Raw genomic sequence first — 22,227 nt, 5'->3', positions numbered from 1 at the left:
CCTTCCTATGCCTGAATGGGGTGAACCCAGTCCATAAAGCATACTTTTCTATACTACATCTTTTCTCCCTCTTTCTTTCTCTCCCCTTTAAATATTGCCAGAAACTGGGCATGGAATGGATCACTGGATGATTACCTGTGCTGTGGGTATCCGAGGCAGAGGAAGGCATAGCCTTCCCAAACTGCCAGGTATGGCCCCATGCACTCCACCTCCAGGCTCCCTCTCGCTTCAGCATGGCTCCCTTCACCTTGTGTTGCCCGGAGGACTGGGAAGGCTGAGGCTGTCCACCCTCCCCCACCTGAGGCTCTGTGGCTGGGAAGGATGGAACTCTCTGCCTTCCATGTGCTCTGGCTCTGGGACTAGGAAGGCTGGGGCTGCATGCTGACTATTTTCCTTGTGCTTTAAGGCCGGGAAGGCAGGAGCTGCACACTCTCCCCATGATCCAGGGTCAGGAAGGCTGGGGCCTTGCACTGCCCAATCAGGGAGATTGGGTTGGGGGCCTAGCCCTACAATTTGGAGAGGAGGGTGCTTGGCTCCCACAGGAGGGCCGTAGTGGCAGGAGTGGGGCTTTGGACAGCAGGAATGAAGGAGGGGCCAGCCCTAGGTTCATTCACTGCCCATGTGTTCTGTTCAGTCTCTCTGAAGCACCTGGCATTGACCACTGTCGGAAGACAGAATACTGAACTAGATGGACTTCTGGTCTGACCCAGTATGGCCGTTCTTATGTTCTTATTACTCATGTGTACATCTCACAATGATTTAGGATAGTCAAGACAGAAGCAGACTATGAGGGACTTCAAAAAGATCTCACCAAACTGAGTGATTGGGCAACAAAATGGCAAATGAAATTTAATGTGGATAAGTGTAAAGTAATGCACATCGGGAAAAATAACCCCAACTACACGTACAGTATGATGGGGGCTAATTTGGCTACGACAAATCAGGAAAGAGATCTTGGAGTTATCGTGGATAGTTCCCTGAAAACTTCCACACAGTGTGCAGCGACGGGCAAAAAGGCAAATAGAATGCTAGGAATTATTAAGAAAGGGATAGAAAATAAGACACAGGATATCTTACTGCCCCTGTATAAAACTATGGTACGCCCACATCTTGAATACTGTGTACAGATGTGGTCTCCTCACCTCAAAAAAGATATTTTGGCCTTGGAAAGGGTTCAGAAAAGGGCAACTAAAATGATTAGGGGTTTGGAACGGGTCCCATATGAGGAGAGGTTAAAGCGACTGGGACTTTTCAGTTTAAAAAAGAGGAGACTGAGGGGGGATATGATAGAGGTTTATAAAATCATGAGTGGTGTGGAGAGGGCCGATAAAGAAAAGTTATTTATTATTTCCCTAAATAGAAGAACTAGAGGACACCAAATGAAATTAATGGGGAGCAGGTTTAAAACTAATAAAAGAAAGTTCTTCTTCACACAGCGTGTAGTCAACCTATGGAACTCCTTGCCAGAGGAGGCTGTGAAGCCTAGGACTATAACAGAGTTTAAAGAGAAGCTAGATAATTTCATGGAGGTTAGGTCCATAAAAGGCTATTAGCCAGGGGATAAAATGGTGTCCTTGGCCTCTGTCTGTCAGAGGCTGGAGAGGGATGGCAGGAGACAAATCGCTTGATCATTGTCTTCGGTCCACCCTCTCTGGGGCACCTGGTGCTGGCCACTGTTGGAAGAGAGGATACTGGGCTAGATGGATCTTTGGTCTGACCCAGTACGGCCGTTCTTATGTTCTTATGTTATAAATCTTAAGAAGCTATGAGCCTTCCATAGATACCTCACATTGACTTATCTATAAATATCCTTCAAGTTGTGTTTGTTCTAATGAGTTTGTCAGGTTTGAGGTAAGAATTGTTTGAAAAGAACAAGCGACCCTTTGCTAAGGGTCATTGAATTGTAAAGCAGTAAGTAAAATATAATAAAATAAATAATAATTATTCAAGAGTTTCACCTTTCTTTTTGAAAAATATATTGATGAAGATACACATAAATAGTTTCCATCCATTTTGCATATTGTCATATAGCATTCTAGTTTGATATAAAATGAATTCTTTAGGGATTTTCTTGAAAAGCAAAAAAACCCCAACAAAATTTCATTAATGCATTTTTTTTCTTGGTCAATCAGCAGATCAGGAAAGTCTGTTTTTTGACAAGATGTTGTGAATTAGCTTTTTTATTTCATTGAAACAAACATTGAATTTCTTCTGTTTTGATAGGACAGTTGATGTTTATCCAAATAAATATTTTGAAAACTAAAGGCTTCGCATATGACATAATTTATTTTTGGTCGTATTTTTAGAGGAAAAACAAACAATTTCAGTCTCAATAAAACGGAACTACTTTTATCAATTCAAAACAAAATATAGAAACCATCTCTTTTGAAGTTTTAGAATGGAGTTGCAAGTATTTCCCCACAGCTCTGTGATACTAATCTAATTTAAATTGTAAAGTGTTTGGGCCCAGTCCAACTCTCGTTTAAGGAGTGCTAAATCAGAGGACTTTTGGTAGTTTGATGAAGTATCTGTTAAAAACCCTTAGTTCAGTTTTCTTCTGAACTACTGCTACAGCTACAAAAGGGTTTTTGAATGTTTAGTACCATGCCACTCAAATACTCTCAGGCCGGAGTGAGATTCCTTTTGGACTTCATGGGATTCTCTGCTCTTCTTTTTTTCCCTAGACCTAGGCAGCTGTATAACTCCAATTGCTTTATGTAAGAGAGAAACTAAAAAACAGTAAGTGATCTTGTAGCACTTCATAGATTAACAAAACATGTAGATGATATCCTGAGCTTTCATGGGCACAGCCCACTTCTTCAGATGACTGGAGTTTTGAGTTTAGGATATGCATACCCAAAATAAATAGGGGAGAGAGGAGGGAAGGGGAAAAAAAGGAAGGGGACGTGAAACAAGGAGCAGAGGGTATCAAAGTGTGCAATGGGGCTGGATGTAGATGTAACTATACATACGTGGTGTTGATCTATATCAAGCTTCTTCTCTGTCTGAAGGCTGTGGATGTCTGAGTTCCCCATGCAAGCATCTATCTCTATTCAGCAATGCATTATAGCACACACTTATGGTTAGGCAGAAGCCTAAGTCCCTGTTAGTGGGATTAAAATGATACTCAGAAGTTGCTCATCAACATTCAGGATATAGTACAGAAGTGTATATTCAGAATACTGCCATGTTTTTGTATTGTTATCCTTTGCTGCATATCCATGCAGCTGCAATGAGGTGATAAATGACAGATGAATTGGCAAAATCCTTTCCTGCAGGAGGTAATTGAAGTTAACCAAACTATTTTTCTCTATTCTAAATATTTCTCCTGCATAAGGTAGTCAGATCTTCTAAAATCAAGAAATGAGATTCACAGACTAACCATCATGCTTTTTAGAACACTGAAGTTTTAAAGTTAAATACTGCCTGTGAAGTCAGCATGGATTTGACTGCTGTCTAAACGATAGCCTAACTCAATGAATCATTAGTTACATGCATTTTTCACCTTGAAGAGGTTGATTGCTAAGATGAATGTGATATGTATGATTCACATACAGAACGGTGAACAGTCTAACTAAAAAGGTGCTATTTTTAAAAAGGGTTTTTTAAAAAATAATTATTGAGCTAGAGAATACCCACACAACTGCAGGGGCATGGCATAGGCATTCAAATGATTATTCAAAAGGATTTGAAGTGGCCAAACTTTATGTACACAAAAAGGCTGAACATTTCTTGTTTCTGGGTCACAGCCTATCAAGACCTTTGACCTAAAAGCTATAGATCTCTTACCAAGGCAAATTACTTACACTGGACTACTTCATAAACAACAGAAGCTTTAAGTGTCCCACCAGGCATTACAAATAGGGTGGCATTACCCATTGCTGGTTTTATTTGGATGGAAATGAGCCTTCCTGGGAAGTCTACTTAAACCTTTTAAATAATGCTTGAGTAGTGATTTTACAACAACTGTATTTAATCTGTGATGAGAAGGAATGATTCCAAGTGTTATTTGTCTATAACTTCATCCATTAAACTTATTTTAATGCCAGCGCTTAACTAGCCCAAGACATCGTTAAAATTTTATTCAATCAGTTGCAGCTCTCTATATTTTGACTTTAACACATATTACTTGTTAGATGTAAAGGGGTACTCTGTCAGTCCTGCATCTGTCACTTATTTGCATTTTAGCTGAATTCAGTGGGTTTTTTTGAGTGGTTTTTTTATTCCATCCGTATAGTCATAACACAGATCTGTGAAGTCTGATGCTCAAACAAGAGAACCAATGAGTGAAATGAAAGCTGGTTAGAATTTCACTCTGGTGGGTCTGCTTAATTTAGATCTTCACTTTATTCTATAGATTTTTATAAGTTTTATTTACGAAACAACCAAAACAAAAATAGTTACTTTAAAAGCCTTCTTGAGGCTCTCATATTCATCAAAAATAGTCTCTTACATTTCTTAATTTTACTCCAACTATTCTAATCTGACACCGAAAATGATAATGGCTCATATATCTCTGGATGTTACAGTAAGATTGAATATAGATGTTTCCAATAAATTATATCATATCCTTTATGACTTCCCCAGCTATCTCAAATTATTAATTATTATTAATAATAATAACCATTTTGATAGAACCATATATACAAACGTAGAGAACAAAACAATTAATAGTCTAATTTAGATAAAGACAAACCTAAACATAGAACAACTAGTGAGGAGCAAGAGGATCTATAGACTACTAAGAAAGAGATGGAAGGGACAAAAAGATTTACACCAGTATAAAATATATTGGTTTAAATTCACACCTTATCTTAAACTGGTATAACTTTCTCATGCAGACAAGGCCTTCCAGTTATATGAAGAGATGAGAATGAGGTCCATTTAAAACTGATACTAGAGAAAATAATCAACAAGACAAGGAGAAGAAATGTGAAAATGCAGAGCAGGAGGGGTCAAGAGACAAGAAAAAGCCTAAAAGGCGAGACTGTCAAACTGCAGAGACAGATCAAGGAGGAGGATAAAGAACCATGTTTTCCACATAAAAAGAAACCAGTCATATGACTCAGTGTCACTTCCTACCCTGCCCTCCTCTTTTTTGCCCCACTATTCTTGATCGTCCTTCCTCATTTAGACATCATCACTCATTGGTTGCCTTCTTCCCACAGCTGCTTGCTGCCATTCACTCACAGATGAATAAATTTGGTATCCTCAGGCAGTTCATCAATTATTTTAAAGATAGCAATGTATTGCATAAAATATTCAGACCACTGACCATCAAAAGGGGCAAAATAGTTGAAATGCTGCTTTTAAAAATCATAAATACTTTGAATTGTTGAGATTAACAATTTAAATATTTGGAAATTTATAATCAGACACACCTATATCCACCAGATTTTTTATTTAATTGGCTTTAACTTGACACTCCTCCTGTGCTGTTATCTCTTCTAAGACTTAGTTTCTTTATTTCAATTAGTACTAAAGAATTTAATGCTTTATTTTATGAAACACCTCTCCTTTTTAGGTTTTATAATAAAGAAAAGGTAAAGACTTCAGCCTAATTTAGATGCAGAGAAACCTAAACATAGGACAACTAGTGAGGAGCAAGGGGATCTATCGACTAATAAGAAAGAGCCATGAAGACTGAAGCAAAGAATTCATTTAGTTTCTCCAAAATGACTTTATTGACTTTAAGTGCTCCTTTTGTATTTCGATCGTTCAGGGACCCCACTGGTTGTTTAGCAGGCTTCCTGCTTCTGATGTAGTTAAAATATTTTGTTATTACCTTTTGAGGTTTTGGCTAGCTGTTCTTCAAATTCCTTTTTGGCTTTTCTTATTACATTTTTACACTTAATTTGGCAGTGTTTATGCTCCTTTCTATTTACCTCAGTAGGATTTGACTTCCACTTTTTAAAAGATGTCTTTTTATCTCTCACTGCTTCTTTTACATGGTTAAGCCACAGTGGCTCTTTTTTAGTTCTTCTACTATGTTTTTAAATTTGGGGTATACATTTAAGTTGGGTCTCTATTATGGTATCTTTGAAAAGTGTCCATGAAGCTTGCAGGGATTTTATTTTAGTCACTGTACCTTTTAATTTCTAACTAACCTCCTCATTTTTGCATAGTTCCCCTTTTTGAAATTAAATACCACAGTGTTGAGCTGCTGAGGTGTTCTTCCCACCACAGGAATATTAAATGTTCTTATAATATGGTCACTATTTCCAAGCAGTCCTGTAATAGTTTCCTCTTGAACCAGATCCTGCGCGCCACTCAAGACTAAATCAAGAATTGCCTCTCCCTTTGTGGGTTCCTATACCAGCTGCTCCAAGAAGCAATCATTTAAGGTATCAAGAAATGTTGTCTCTGCAACTCGTTCTGAGATGACATATAGCCAGTCAATATGGGGATAGTTGAAATCCCCCATTATTATTGAGTTCTTTATTTTGATAGCTTCTCTAATCTCCCTTAGCATTTCGTAGTCACTATTACTATCCTGGTCAGATGGTCGATAATAGATCCCTACTGTTATATTCTTAAAGCAGGGAATTACTATCCATAGCAATTCGATGGAACATGTTGATTCATTTAAGATTTTTACTTCATTTGATTCTAAATTTTCTTTCACATATAGTGCCACTCCCCCACCCACACAACATATTCTGTCCTTCCGATATATTTTGTACCCAAGAATGATTGTGTCCCATTGATTGTCCTTACTCCACCAGGTTTCTGTGATGCCTATTATATCAGTATTCTCCTTTAACATGAGGCACTCTAGTTCACACATCTTATTTTTTAGACTTCTAGCATTTGTGTACAAGCACTTTAAAAACTTGTCACTGTTTATTTGTCTGCCCTTTTCTGATGTGTCAGATTCTTTTTTATGTGAATGTTTGTTTTTCATCTGATCTGGCCCATATTTTATCCTCTTCCATCCTCTCCTCCTGACTAAAATCTAGAGAATCTCTATTAATAGACTCTCCTGTAAGATACCTCTCTGACCAATCCACTTGCGCCTCTGCACCAATTGGCTTTCCCCCATCTCTTAGTATAAAAACTGCTCTGTGACCTCTTTAATGTTAAGTGCCAGCAGTCTGGATCCACTTTGGTTTAGGTGGAGCCCATTCTTCCTGTATAGGTTCCCCCTATCCCAAAAGTTTCCCCAGTTCCTTATAAATCTAAACCCCGCTTCCCTACACCATCGTCTCATCCATGCCTTGAGACTCTGAAGCTCTGCCTGCCTACCTGGCCCTGTGCATGGAACTGGAAGCATTTCTGAGAATGCCACCATAGAGGTCCTGGATTTCAGTCTCTTTCCTGGCAGCCTAAATTTGGCCTTCAGGATGTCTCTGCTACCCTTCCCTATGTCATTGGTACCTACATGTACCACGACCACCGGCTCCTCCCCAGCACTACACATAAGTCCATTTAGGTGCCTCGAGAGATCTGCAACCTTTGCACGAGGCAGGCAAGTCACCATATAGTTCTCTCAGTCATCGCAAACTCAGCTATCTACACATCTAATGATGTAATCTCCCATTACTAACACCGGCCTTTTCCTAGTGACTGGAATTCCCTCCCCTGGAGAGGTAACCTCAGTGCGAGAGGATATCCCAACATCTGGAAGAAGGGTCCCAACTATGGGAAGGTTTCCCTCTGCTCCCGTTGACTGGTCTCCTTCCCTGAACCTTTCATCCTCCTCAACAGCACAGGGGCTGTCTGACTGGAGGTGGGACAATTCTACAGTATCCCAGAAAGCCTCATCTAAGCCTCTGCCTCCCTCAGTTCCTCCAGTTCAGTTACCTTGGCCTCCAAAGCCCGTATGTGGTCTCTGAGGGCCAGGAGCTCCTTGCACCGAATGCACACATACACCACCTTCCCATAGGGCAGGTAATCATACATGTTACACTGAGTGCAATAAACAGGATAGCCCCCACTCAGCTGCTGGGCTTCTGCCTGCATTCTCTCCTACAGCTACCTAGGTTATTGATAGGGTTTTTAGTTAAATCAGGAAGTTTTAAACTAAACTATAAAGAATGGCAAGTGTATCTTGGCCCCTTCCTGCTCCCCTTCCAAACTCCCTCTCAAAACTCCCTGTTCGCAAAGTTCAGCCATGAACTATCTTAAGTCTGTCTTATTTATAGGTTTAAATAAGAAGTTTGTTAATATAAGAGGTATAATATAAGAAATATGAGGTATATTTCCAAACTCCCTTCACAAGTTACTTATGTCTCTTTGTTCCTACACAAATTTAACATGAGGTACTGATTGGAGACCAAGACTGAATCTCTAGTTCCTTAAGTAAGTCAAAAAAGGCTATATTTTGCCCTTATTTATACCACTTGCCATTTTGAATAACTTCAGTGAAGATATGAAAATAGAACAGCAGGATTTAGTGAGGATTCAGTGGAGTTAAATGGGTACAAGAAAATAAAGATTTTATCTTAAATTACTACCATTACACAAATGGAATTGTTTTGAGATCTCTTTGAGCAATGCCTTAAAATGTTCAAACCAATTAAAGTCATATGCATATATTCTTAGGACAAATTTACATGCATGCTTCTCTATGGTTAACAAAAAAACAAATACACAAAAAAACCCTGTTATCTGAGAATTCATGTCAGATGAAGGATACCTTGCTTTATATATTGAGACATTTGTTTGAAAGTTCATCAAACATGCATAAGATTAATGCATTATAATTATTCTCCATGCTAAGAGAAAATACTTCATGTTATATAACTGTGTTTGGGGGAGTAAAGGGTTATCTTGTAACAGAAAAACCCTCACAAGAGGTATTTGGTGAAAACTTGAGATAAAGCATGGTAATATTGCTAGTAGCTATTCTTAGGAAGAGTAGGGTCAGGAATGTAAAAAGGCAATAATTGTTTAAAATGTAAGCAAAAGTAATTATAATATAATACAGTGCACTTTTAGAACACCTTCCACTTGAGAATCAATACAGCCTTAGTTAATTAAAGAGCCTATACAAATGATAACTTTAAGTATCTTTGTAGTCTGATTGAAGTTACAGGTGCTTAAAATTAGGCATATGCTCAACTGCTTTGCTGGATTAGGGCATAAATGCTTTACAAAGCCTCACAGAAGCATTGTGAGTATGTGTCAAATTAAGTTAAAAGAGTGATGGAATGTTTCATCTACATAAATAATCACAGTGAGATGCCACTCAAAAATGTGAAAGTGAGTGCTAGCTGGGCTCCTTGAATTTGGTTCCCCCTTATGAGATCTGCCAATATATGTCTATGCATCAGGGGCAGATATAGGGCAGGGCGAGCGGGGCGGCTGCCCTGGGCCCCACACTTCAAGAAGCCCCATGCATGTGCCGTGGCGCCAAGGGGGGCCCTGCGAAATTGTGCTGCCCTGGGCCCTGCGAAATGGTCATCTGCCCTTGCTATGCATCAGTTAAGAAGTGTAATTGTGGCAGGGGTAGAGACACCAAAGCACATTTTGATTGTGCTAACTCTTTAAAAATATAATTGTAGGTGTAATGGTTGAAACAGTAACTCAGGCCAGTGTCACAAAAATAATCCCTTGCAGAGCCCTAGAGACATATTCGGGTGGCTAGCCTGTGCTAGCATAACAACACTATTTGCAATGAGCTAGTTCGAATACAGCTAACTTGGACAGGTCTGTGGGTGCTTCCCCAATTGCAGAATAGATATACCTCTAGCCTCTTGATTGGGGAGAAAAAAAATGGTGATGTCTTCCAAACCATACCCACTTGAAGTGAAATGTTATTCAAAGTATATTTAGCACATCTGTGAATCAATCTCTCCATTCTTAAACGATGAATGAGTTAACAGTGTTGACAAGTTGATAAGTTTAACTTATCCATCTCTGGACATCTAAATCAGCCCCTTCCAAGGTGAATGGGGCAGCTCATAACCCTCTGAACTACTGTTCCAGGCTTTTTGAAGACCATATGGACATCTCTGCATCAATTCATATTTGTGATATTTTCTTTACAACTATAACAACTAATTACTTACAAATGAAAAATTGAGGTTTTTAGAAAAAAAACAAGCCAATCAGTTTTGAGAGGTGCTAGTATGCCCTATCATTTCATTGTGGCTGAGTCTGATTCTGCTTGTGAGGTAGGGGGAAAATTACTAATTGCATTTTGTAGATGGGAAACTGAGGCAAAGGGAATTACTTTCACACTGGAAATCTGGGGAAAACCCAGGAATAAAACTTTGAACTGATAACTTGTCACACACTATATCACTAGAGTAGGCCTCTTCATTAGGGAAGCATTACAGAGTTAGATACCTGTTTGCCATACTACTTTACCCCACTCACCAAAAGTTTAGGATCGTTACGTTGAGGAGCTTATCACTATTATATCAGCTACATGTTAGTAATAACTTATCACTATTATATATGCTGTACATTAGTATACACATTATAACAGAGTGGGAAACACTTCTATTTTCCTTTTAGAAAGTTTAATCTTTTCATTCAGAGGCATGCAACATTTTTTAAAGACTTTGAATAAACTTTTCCCTTCTCAAATGGACAATGGGCAGAAATACCAGAATTTCAGCAACAGAGTGGTAAATCCCATTTTATGCAATCTTTCTAAATTTGTTAATGATCACAGAAGATCATAAGGCAATTTGCACAAACACCTTAAATAGGTCCTTTAACATTTCATGTCCTGGTCTCCTGGTACTTTTTGGTTTGTATTATCTAAACATAATTATTAAACATTGACCTATAATTTGCTACTTAGCCTTGATTTTAAGCAGATCCAATAAGCTGATAGACTTTTGGCTTTGTATTCATCAAATATTTCTAAGTAAAACAGGAAGGGTTTGTGAAAATGTTCAGTGGTATTTATAATGCCCTCCCCCCCAAATAGTATGGCATGTAGCTGCAGGGTTTTAGATAACAAAACTCTCTCTGATTTCATATAAAAGCTTTTAATCGGCAACTACAGTGTTTAACAGTTGAACAATCACTATAAATATCTCTGTGTATATGCATGTGGAAATTAGAATAATTTTTGGTCTGAAGTACATATTTGAAACAAAAAATTACCACAGCATTCAATTACCATGTACCATCAACAAGTAACATGCAAGTTTGCAACATAATAGAAGAAATGATGGAAGCTGGGAAAAGATATGTTAGAATAATATTTTTGGCTTCAATTTCTTGATTTTTTTGCACTATATTATGTTTGTGTATTTTCAGAGTTAAAAGAAGTTTTCATGCTTTTAGGTTTCTTTCTTTAAACAATATTCAGACTCAAAGCTTGGCTTTTCATTGAGTACACATTACATTCAAGCTCACTGACCACCTGACAGAAAAGACACTACAAGATATAAACAAAATTAGATGTCCCAGTAATTAATAATTCAAGAGTTTTTCTTTAGATAAATGAGCTTTTTTGCATTCTGCATAGTTTTACTTACGTGATTCCACTTCATTTGTTCAGTTTTACAGTCAAGATAAACATAAGAAAATGTGACATGTAACACTGGTAGCATATCACAGAAAGATTAATTCTGAACAAGGACCTATTTAACAATTAGAAAAACAGTATTATCTGTAACATTACACCTTCCCTATCTCTGCTTCACTGCTGAGTTTCTTTCTAGTTCTAGTCCTCCCTGTTCTGTGAAGCTTTCAAGGATACACTTAACCTCAAACACAGAGCAACTCAGATAGGGTTGTATAAAATATACTTTTATCCAAACTAGTCTGTTTTTTTCATCATATACTACAATGCCCTTCTTCAAAAATAAATTTAATTGTTCTTTGAATTCCTATACAAATAGTGCTGGAATTGCATTTCCAAGTTTACTTATTCTGTTTATCACTTTTAGAATAAAGAAAGTTCTCCAGAGTTCCCTTATTCATTCTTTTAGTTTCTTGGCATTGGATCAAATTCTGATATCTTTACATAGATCATTTTTGGCAGATGTCATTCATTTCAATGGGACATCTTAAAAGTGCCTAATACAATAACCATTGAAATCAGCGAGTAAGAATTAAATAAAACGAAACAAGATTTTCAGGATTGTGGCATTCTAAATTATGGTCACTATTTTTTACCTCCATACATACTAATGTTAAAAGTGTATTTTTCTTTTTTCTTCAAGTCAGTTAACAACTTTAAAAGCCTCTAATATGTCTCTTTGAAGAGTACTCCCCCTTTCCCAACATCAAGAGAGATCTTAGCTCCCTTAAATTTTCCTTATAAGACAGATTTTTAAACTCTTTCTTGCTCTGTGCCCCTATCCAAGTGTTAACCCTCCTTGCACTGGAAAGTGATCAGTGCAGTGTAGGCCCAGTGACAGGTGAAAGGGGGTAACTGCCCCAGGGCCCAGCTATTCAAAAGGTCTTAGGGCTGCTGGCAGCTGCTGCTGCTGCTGCTGCTATTGTGGCAGTAGCAGCAGCAGTGGCAGCCAGAGCCCCAGGCCTGTTAAATTGCTGCCAAAACACTGCATAGCACTCTCCAAGTAGTTCTGAAGACTGCCTGGGTGGGGGGGACATGGTGCCATATGGTCCAGGCAGTACTGAAGGCTCACTGCCTCTAGTCCTGCCCTTCCGGGATTGTAGAGCTGCCCTATCCCACCTTGCTTCAGAGCTTGGCAAGTCTGTTGTCTCCTCTGCTGCTGTGTACAATATTCCAGATGATGAGCTTTAACACGGTCTTAAAAAAGAAAAGAACCACTCTGAAAGCACCTCTGTACTCACACCTTTATATACCATTTTAAGGTTTATACCATTTGTACAAAATATGCCTTGTGAGGCTTCATTGGAAAACTATTAACTTGCTAGTCAATAATATCATGGAGAAATGTGTATAGCATTGTTAGATGTAAAGTTATTGAATCCTCCTCTATGATGGTGTTAGCACATGTTCAAAACCACACAGCCCTACATATGCCAAGTTGCCAAACAAGCATGTCCTAATCAAAGGAATGTGTCTTTACCTCATTTTGGGGGAGGAGATGGCAGAAGACAAAGCAAATTTGCATTTTAACAAACATAGTGAGAAGAGAGTTCCTGGATCCTCCTTTATCATCAGACCCTACCTGACCTTCTTTTCTACCTGAATAAGCTCAGAAAAATCCACTGTAAAGGTTTTTGGACTATAAAAGGAGGGGTAGAGAACCTCAAATTCTTCCTCTTTCACCTAAGGCAACAAAGGCAGCAGCACTGTTGGGCATCTGGGAGTGATCCTGGCCAAGGAAAGGTCACCATATTACTGGAAAGATTGTGAGTGAGAGAGAGGCTATTTTAAACAAAGACATGAACTGAAACTTGCTATATTTAAGTTTTAGACTTTTAGATGAGTGTTTTCTCTATTTGCTTGTAATCGTTTTTAACTGTCTCATATTTGAATTCACTTAAAAATCTTTCTTTTTCTGTTAGGCTATAGCTACACTGCAGTTATTTTTCGGAAAAAGGTACGCAAATTACAAACTGCAATTTGCATACCTTTTTCCAATTCTTTTTTTGTAAGAGGCTTTTCCAACATTTGGCCCATCTACTTGGGGCCAAAAGTGGGAAAAACCTCCTCTTTCGGAAGAGCCCTTATTCCTCATAAAATGAGGTATCCCGGAAAAACCCTGTAGTGTAGACATGGCCTTAATGATTGTGTTAGATTTTAAACCAATCCAGTGCTCTGTTAAAACTGAACTCTTCAATAACATCAGTGAAAATAGCAATCTGTTGAATATTGATTCTTTATAGGCGCACCAAACCTTTTATAACTGAACTGTTCAGGGGAGGGCTGGGGAGAGCAGAACACATGTTTTTGGAAATATCTGTGACAAGGATTACATTGAGGTCATCCTGCAAATAGTACCCCAGGCTGGTGAAAGCCAGAGTGTAAATGGTATATTGCTGACAGGTTGTTGGGGTCAGAGCTGCTAGGTCAGTTATACACAGAGACACTAGGAGTGTGACCTGCATGCTTTTAGGCTGTTTGTGATCAGCTCACTTTGGGAGCTATAACAACAAAGCACTGTGAGGCACCCAAAGTTACCAGGCAAGGGACCCTTCATTTGCACTGACCCCAGAATGTGACAATCACCTTCTTTGTTTTATAGCTTATAACACAACCTAGTATTGTCTTTGTCATTTATATCATCACTGTAGGGAACTCAGCCTGACTTTCCATTTTTGTCATCACTGTATAGTGAGTTACTAGTTTGAATGGGTTTTCTGTAGTGAACCCTAAATTACTTTTGAAAACCACAGGGAAGATATATTTGGCACATTCTCTAAACTATTTTTTTTTCTAATTTTCTGTTTGCTGAATTGCACTTGGCACCTGTTATTGAATCCAGATCTATCAGAATTGTTCTTCCCATTTTGTGACTCCAGAGGCCAAGCAGAGATGAAGGACTAAGGGGTATGTCTGCACTGCTTTTAGATACTCATGCCTGGTTGTGCCAGCTGACTCAGCTTGCAGGGTTTAAGAAAACAGTTTAATTACTGTGTAGACAGCTAGACTTTGGCTGCAGCTGTCTTTCCCTACCTCCACTCAAATGGTCTGTTCCTGGCCCCTGCAGCAATTCTCTTGAAACACTTCTTACACCACAGAATTCACTGCTTCCTTTCACTAGGAATTCTAGAAATTTCTCTTTGGGGATCTTCCTGCTTTTTGTAGGTCCTATCTCAGATCAATCTTCCCACACAGGCCCTATGCTTCTCTCTGTAGGGGACTCAGCCTGACTTCCCTAGACTCTTCAGAGGTGAACTCCCCTTTCTGTTTAGTTCTTCACCTATGTAGAAACTCTGAGGCTGTGTCTACATTGGCAAGATTTTGCGCAAAAGCGGCCGCCTGTCTACACTGGCCGCGAGTTCTTGCGCAAGAACACTGATGTTCTAATGTAAGAAATCAGTGCTTCTTGCGCAAGAACTATGACGCTCCCGCTCAGGAATAAGCCCTCTTGCACAAGTGTAAAATGGCCATTGGAGCTTTCTTGCGCAAGAAAGCGCCTACACTGGCACGGATGCTTTTGTGCAAAAGCACATTTCTTGCGCTAAAGCACATGCCAGTGTAGACGCTCTCTTGCGCAAATACTTTAACGCAAAAACTCTTGCATTAAAAGTATTTGCACAAAATCTTGCCAAAGTAGACAGCCTGATTTAAGCTAACCATGTGATCAGGGGGATCACTATATTTTGGCAGGCCTTTATATCTATTTTTAGAAATAATATGCTGTTTTTCCATAACCTTCTTCTTTTGGAGATCCCAGCTCTATTTAAGTAGAGCTCTTCCTGCTTCATCACCACAAAGGAATGGTCAGTCCCATTACAACTAGATGGTGTCGCTAATTAGTCTTGATGTTGCCAGGTTAGTGAGGCTGAAGGATAGCTCCTAAGTTAAGGGCAATGCTGATCCCAGCTTGCCTTAAAGGGAAGCCAGCTCATGACAGGGAGAGACACAAATATGCTAAAAGCCAAGTTCAAACACAGTCCCTTGGATTAATTGATTCAGTATCCTGCTGCAGTTCACTTAGGAATGTCTCTTTTTAATTGAGGGGCTGAATTATTTTGTTTCTTATCTTCCCTTTCTAGTTCTCTTCTCCCACGCAAGAAAGCTGAAAACACAAAAGAGATAAAAGAGAAGACTTGTTGCCACAGAGTCTGGCTTTCAGTGATTTTAACATGAAAGAACAATACATTTGCATAGCTGTATGTTATGCTACATCACAAATTTGGAAATATTTTTAATGCAAGAGCGAGCTTCCAAGAGTACTACAATAATGAAGAACAACTCAACATATTTAGTTTATCAGTAGTTTGGCAAATACAGACTATTTTAATATTTTTCATCGTTTTCTATTGGTAAATCATTTTTCCTTCCCACTTCCAGTGCTGGGATACATTCTCTTTTCCATGAGAACTAGACCCTACAAATCCTGATATGTGCTGAGTGCTCTAATTCCAATGGGGCTCAGTGAGAACAGGTGGTGGCCAGCATTTCCAAATACCAAATTATCCTTTTGTGATATGTTGTGACAAAGAATCTAATATCTAGACAGTAGGTCCCATGAGTAAATTCTCAGAAAAGTTCTTCCCAAATGTTCATTCAGTAATTCAATGTCTAATGTGCTTCAGCAACAGCAGTGTAAACTACAAGTTGTGGGCTACAAACTGCTGCATGTTGGGAGAAGCTTTACTTGCGCAGGGCCTGCAGGAAGGTGCTTCCTGGACACATTTCATTCTTGGCCCTCTGGACATTGTCATCAAGCACTTGCCCCATGATCTCTCTGGCTGCACAGTATCTAGCCCATCTGCCTCTAAATGATACCCAGGAAACACTTATGGCTGTGTCTAGACTGCATCCCTTTTCCGTAAAAGGGATGCAAATTAGACACAGCGCAATTGCAAATAAAGCGGGGATTTAAATCCCTCCTGCTTCATTTGCATAAAAACGGCTGCCGCTTTTTTCCGGCTCGGAGCTTTGCCAGAAAAAAGCGCCAGTCTAGATGCGGATCTTTCGGAAAATAAAGCCTTTTCCGAAAGATCCCTTATTCCTCTTAAAATAAGGAGTAAGGGATCTTTCGGAAAAGGCTTTATTTTCCGAAAGATCCACGTCTAGACTGGCACTTTTTTCCGGCAAAGCTCCGAGCTGGAAAAAAGCGGCAGCCATTTTTATGCAAATGAAGCAGGGGGGGTTTAAATCCCCGCTTCATTTGCAATTGTGATGTGTCTAATTTGCATCCCTTTTACGGAAAAGGGATGCAGTCTAGACACAGCCTTATATGTACTTCTGCTTCACACCATTCAGTTCTCTCACGCCCTTATCCTTGTGACCACTTAGCACCCCTCACAATCAGACCTCCCAACCAACATCTCTCAATTTTCCTGCTAGATCTTCTGTGGCTCAGTATTACAGCTAAGTCTATAATAGTTCCCTATCCCCTACAAGAATAACTAAAGGTCCAAACTAACTAACGTTTACCTACAGTATCCTAACTTTATAGTTCTTCTGCCTTAACTCAAATCTTCTGTTTCCTGCCCCCTGTAGTGACTCTCTTGAACCACTTCCCTCACAGAATAGCAAGACACACTGCCCTCAAGGAGGGCAGGAACACCAGTGGGCTAGTCTGCACTCCAGTCTGTTGTCATGTCCTGCTGCAGATATAAACTGGCTGCTCCTTCATGGAGTCCTGAGCATGGGTGTTGTTACCCAGGGAATGAGATAACATTAATTTAGAATAGAATTAGACTCACTCTAACTGTAAATGATCCCTGATCTAGAAGCGAGAGTCATCTGGTAATCTGTATCTCTATCACCGGCGGACCACTGATCCAAATAATCAGGCAAAAAAGGTTTAGGGCCAAACCATGTATTTTAGAACATTGAACAGCAAAACAGGAGCAATATCACAACCCACCCTATCCCAAGATATAAAAGAGATAGAAAAGATCCCAATACAAAAGGCTATACTTTACAAAATGTCAGGCGATCAGTGCCTGCGACCTACTACCTCTTGGCTAATTTTAAGCCTCGAGGGAGGACTAGCGGGGAGATCCCCCGACGCAGTATCCTCGCCTTCTGGCCTAGGGCTGCCTAAAGTTCCTCAGTCATCTAGGATAATGGCTCTCCCTCGATATGGTACTGGTTGGCTCTTCAGCAAAACCATCTAGTCCGGAAGGTGAGTGGAATGATGACAGAGTCCAAGTCCAAAAGTAATAGGACTCCACCTCAAAAACCCTTACATGGGAGTTCTCCACACGTGGCTGGTATGAGAGTCAAAAACCAAAGGCTACACCACAGTCCATTAAACCATAGATGTTACATGAACACAAAAGGGTATGAAACCTAAGGAACCCACAGAGCAAGAGGGACCAAAGGAACCTGAACTCACCTAAATCCAAGCCGTTTATTGGCCTTGAGGCGGGAAAAGGGCTCAACGTGCTGAGTGCAAGATTTTGGGGCCATGTGCAGATGATTAGAGGGATGAGTGCAGCTAATTGGAGGGCGAAGTGCAGCTTTGGTGCAGGGTGCAGCACTATGGTGATGAGTGTACATGATGTTGCGATGAGTGCATAGGTATAGTATCGTGTGCAACACTGCTCTTTTGGCGGGAAGCTACACTGGTAAAGACATCCCTCATACAAAATGGTGGTTTCACAGACTCCATTTTGTATACCCATATTCATAGCATTTACACTCAGGGTAACAGTGTATACCTGCAACAGATCACTAACTCTCCCAACACCTGTCCCTGCTGACTCCTTACCCCACTATTTTCCCCCAGGCTGGCACACACCAGGCTCATTGAGAAACCTCAGGCCTACCGCCCAAAGCAGCATAAAATGCCCCTTAGTATCTTTCCCAGACCTGAAGAATAACTCTGAGTAGCTCAAAAACTTGTTTCTCTTACCAACAGAAATTATCCAATAAAAGATATTACTTCACCCAACTTCTTTCTCAAATAAGCCATGAGGCAGGCTTGCCCTTTCCTGAACAGCCTCATGCTCAGATGGTGAACATCGGGGGGGGGGGCGGAGAGGGGGGGGCGCAGGGGAGGAGGGTTAAATTATTTTTCTGTTATGCTTTTCACATCCAGTATCTTTTATTTAAGATAATCGGTTCATCTGAAGAAGAATGAATAAGTTATCAACACTGCTTATGATCAGCTGGCTAGCAGAAGTCATCTCTTACCAGTGATGTGTCAACATGTTTTGGCAAGCTTCATTTCCCATTTACTTTTAATTTTAGAGACAGTGTACTATCTTTCAGCAAGCTTTTCTAGGACAGTTATTCTATCACTAGATTTCTGAAGTATGAAAAAACTCATAAGATCAAACATCAAGAGTTAGCTAACATTTGGTTGACAGAAGTTTCATGAACCAGGATTTTTATTAGACAGTCAGATGTAGAGACTTGAGCACAGCAAACTCCCACGTCTTGTGGATTAAAAAATTGTTCTTTTTAAGGGTGCTGTAGCAAAGCAACATACTACCCCTGTCTTGTGGTAATCTTAAACAGACTATTCAAAGATGTTCTACGACTAAACATCACTATATACGCTATAAACCTTACTCTCCCACAATCTTGACTGATCAAGGTGCCACATTTACAGTATCATTTTCTCTTCAGCCAGCCCTCTACAGAGGGCAATAGATTTCTCTGCCTGGAGATCTTTTCCTTTCTGTTTCTAACTTTGTTGGCCTATGTTTCCCCTTCCAGCCTTTCCTTCTTGTACCTTCTATTTGCTGCATTCATGGTCTTATTAGTTCTTTAGACCTCCTCCTCATGTCCTAAGCTGCTAATTAGGCACAGTCGGGTTCATGGGAACATAATTGATTACATGATCAGAGTTCTGGTTTAGGTGTTGGTTCCTAGCACTTTGTAACCAGTGGGGAAAAGTTGACCTTGCAGAATACTGTCTGACAGAGTCTGCATTTGCAAAGTCCTCTTTTTGTAGCAAGAAACTCAGTGTGGGACAGATACAAGGCACTGGTTTCTTAAGTATTCATATGCCACAGAGTTGATTAGATATAAGCAAAATGATCAATACTAGAAACTGAAGTCTAAATCAAGATTTTTTTTTAAAGACTATTTTTCATATCTTTAGAGCGAAGGAGTTTTTTCACAGGAAGATCTAATTTCTTTTAATCTCTTCCATTTGGTTTCTGTTGGTTTTTCTTTAGTTACTGATTGGTAGTGCAGGTACAGTTTCTCTCACTTTCCAATTTCTGTGACCTGTATTTTTTCCACATGAATGGTTTCTCAGATTGCAGCAGCAACATCTGAGGCAACCTTTTAAAAACACTATAATGGAAACTGTAGCAAAGTACTGTGCATGTCTGCATATTTATCATAACACTTGTGACAAAGGCACCGATAGGACATTGCTTGTTATATTTTTTAAAAATGATTGTGCAATAGATCCTGAAAACCTCACAGAAAAAACATGTTCATTGATAGAGTTTTCCCGAAATGCAAATCAGTCTCTGTGGCTACAGCTTACATCTATTTTAGTCAAGTCTCCAGCTAACAGTCTGTGGCAGCTCATTCCCAAAGCAATGCCTGCAACTATGAAATAATTCACTTTTGCAGTGTATTGGATGTTAAAACAAACCCAAAAAAACAAACAAACAAAAAAATCCGGGATGTCTCCTGCACAGCAGTGCAAGGACTAACAATCTAACCCAGTGATTTCCAACCTTTTTAAGCATAAGAACACTTTTTGAATTTAAGTACAGTCCAGGATCTACCTCAAACCCAAACATCCTTGCCACACCTCCTTCCTGCCACTGCTCACTCCATCCTCCCTCCCCCATCCACACCCACTCAGTCTGGGGGCAAGGGCTTTGGGTGCAGGAGGGATTCAAGACTGGGGCCAAGGTTCGGAATGCAGGCTCCAGCTGACACCACTTACCACAGGTGGCTTCTGGGTGGTGGTGCAGGGGGGTAAGACAGTCTCGCCCCTACCCTGGCCCTGAACTACCCCCAAAGCAGTCTGCAAACTCTCTCCATCCTTGCCCCTCTCTGATCTGTAGAGATGGGGTACAGGGTAGAGGGAGGGGCACCCTGACATCAGTATCCCCCTCTTTTCTCTTCTTCCCATGCCCTGCACAGCAAGCAGGAGGCTCCCAGGGATAAGAGGCACCTCCAAGGTAAAGGGCAGGAGCAGCACCGCAGTGCGGAGAGGGGCAGATCAAGTGCTGGCACTTGATAGTCTCTCCACCAAACCTGTCAGAATCACCTGTAAAAGTTTCCGAGATCTACCAGTAGATCCTGACCTACTGGTTGGTGATCACTGATCTAACCCAAAACCCACTGACCTAAAGGAGAGTCTGTGTGTGGACGTCAATGAGTTTTGGTCAGGCTGCAGCTGTCTAAAAAGATTTGGGCCAGATTCTCAGATGGCATAATTTAGCGTAACCATACTAAGGGTACGTCTAGACGACATGCCTCTGGCGCCAGAGGCATGTAGATTAGGCTACCAGGCATAGGAAAATGAAGCAGCGATTTAAATAATCGCCGCTTCATTTAAATTTACATGGCTGCCGCGCTGAGCCGACAAACAGCTGATCGGCTGTTTGTCGGCACAGCGCGTTAGTCTGGACGCGCGGGTGTCAACATCAAAGGCATTTGTTGACCACCCAGGTATGCCTCCTGGAATGAGGTATACCTGGGTGGTCGACAAATGCCTTTGATGTTGCCACCCGTGTGTCCAGACTACCGCTCTGAGCCGACAAACAGCCCATCAGCTGTTTGTCGGCTCAGCGCGGCAGCCATGTAAATTTAAATGAAGCGGCGATTATTTAAATCGCCGCTTCACTTTCCTATGCCTGGTAGCCTAATCTACGTGACTCTGGCGACAGAGGCATGTAGTCTAGACGTACCCTAACTTTATTTGAGCGATGCTGATTCTGACCCCTTTTCTCCTAACGTGTCATGGCACAGATAATTTAGATATTAGCTGAAGAGCTGTCCAGTGTTGTATTGGCAGTTTCTCAACACAAAAATATGTTGCTTACTGTGCGACATAGTGCTCCCTATTTTGTCCTGCTGCGTTTTTTGTTTGAGTTTACACTGAACAATTATAAAGAATGGAGCAAAATAACTGATCTTAAAGTATGTAAAAAATTGCAGAGTCCAGCTACAGATTCAGAGAAATGTGTAACATTTCTCAGATGAGGGAACAGCTAATTTTGAATATCAGCATGCCATGCATCCTGGAGCCGGAGCCTGATCCTGCTTCCATTGAAATAAATGGGAGTTTTACCATTGGCTGTAATCAGATCAGGCCCCAGAAATGCATCACATGAGCAGATGATGTATACATGTGTAAAAACAATCCTATTCTATAACATATAGATACACAAATTCCCATTAAAATGCTTCTAAACTTTTCTCTCATTCACTGCAACAGGAGCTTTGTCATCTGAAGAAATGTTACCAAATTGTAGTTGAGTATGCTTTAAAAACACATTTCATAGTTAAATAGCTCAACTGTTTCAAAACCCTTTACATACCAAATAGACTTAGTCTGTTTTATGGAATAATTGGTTAAATTTTCTTAGAAAAATTAAGCCCTCTTATTATCCATATTTTTGAATCCATATTTTTGGCAGCACTCTATCAGACCAATGACTTAATAGATTTAAGCCATATTTGGTAACAAAAATTACCCAACAACTAAGAACTTGCATGTTAACCGGATCCATTTTATAACTGCCAAGATATTAAACCACTGCAATAGGAGCAGA

This window comes from Pelodiscus sinensis, chromosome 4 (genome assembly GCF_052426305.1).
Source record: "Pelodiscus sinensis isolate ZL-2025 chromosome 4, ASM5242630v1, whole genome shotgun sequence".
In the NCBI taxonomy this organism is placed as follows: domain Eukaryota; kingdom Metazoa; phylum Chordata; order Testudines; family Trionychidae; genus Pelodiscus; species Pelodiscus sinensis.
This window is presented reverse-complemented; position numbering follows the sequence as displayed.